Source organism: Elephantulus edwardii, unplaced genomic scaffold, assembly GCF_000299155.1.
Source record: "Elephantulus edwardii isolate Elephantulus edwardi_28Jun2011 unplaced genomic scaffold, EleEdw1.0 scaffold00041, whole genome shotgun sequence".
In the NCBI taxonomy this organism is placed as follows: Eukaryota; Metazoa; Chordata; class Mammalia; order Macroscelidea; family Macroscelididae; genus Elephantulus; species Elephantulus edwardii.
In genome coordinates, this window is record NW_006399791.1 from 17,903,833 (window position 1) to 17,904,594 (window position 762).

A 762-nucleotide genomic window follows, 5' to 3' on the forward strand; every position below is an offset into this window, starting at 1 on the left:
TGGGGGGTGGGCATTATCCCTTTGGGAGCCATATTTTCTAGGAAGTCTTTTGATAGAGACAGGACTCCAGGGATTATTGATTGTGCAAGGAGAAGGCAAGAGTTGCCGAGACCGAGCCTGGTCATGGCCAGCAGCAAGACGGCCAAAGGCCAGGGCATTGTCCAGTCAGCCGTTGTGGACTGAGCAGCCCGGTTCAAGTCAAGGCTGTGTGACCTCTGATAACTCAGAGATCCTCTCTGAACTCAAGTCCAGGGCCTAAACGTGGAGAACAAGCTGACTTCCAAGAGCAAGTGGCTTTTCAAAGAGGGCTGAGCACCTAGTCCACAAATCGCTGCCACCATCTCTTCCAAAGTTAGCTGGGTTTCCGAATATTTCTGTTCCCTCTCCCTTCCCCCACCTCCCCTCCTAATTCGTCAACTGCCACATCTGCCTCTCTGTAACCGCCTCCTTGTCGCGTACAGGGGGGCTGTCCCCAGGTGTTGGTCTTTGTGTCAGGGAAACTTTGCAAGGAAGCCAGAGCGCTGGACAAAGAGCGGGCAAGAGAGGGCGTCTGCCAGGCGGCTGGCTGTGTGCGAGGGGTGCCGTGCGCTCTGCGTGGGGCTCCGCCGGGCACCAGGGAGCACGCGGTACTCGGAGCCCAGCCTCTCTGGCCGGGGAGTGGCGGGCTCCCGTGCAGCCCCGAGCCCCAGGGAGCTGGCAGAGCTGGGTTTTGGGACGCCGGAGTTGCCTGGGTGGGAGAGAAGCCGGGAAAGGAGAGGAGCG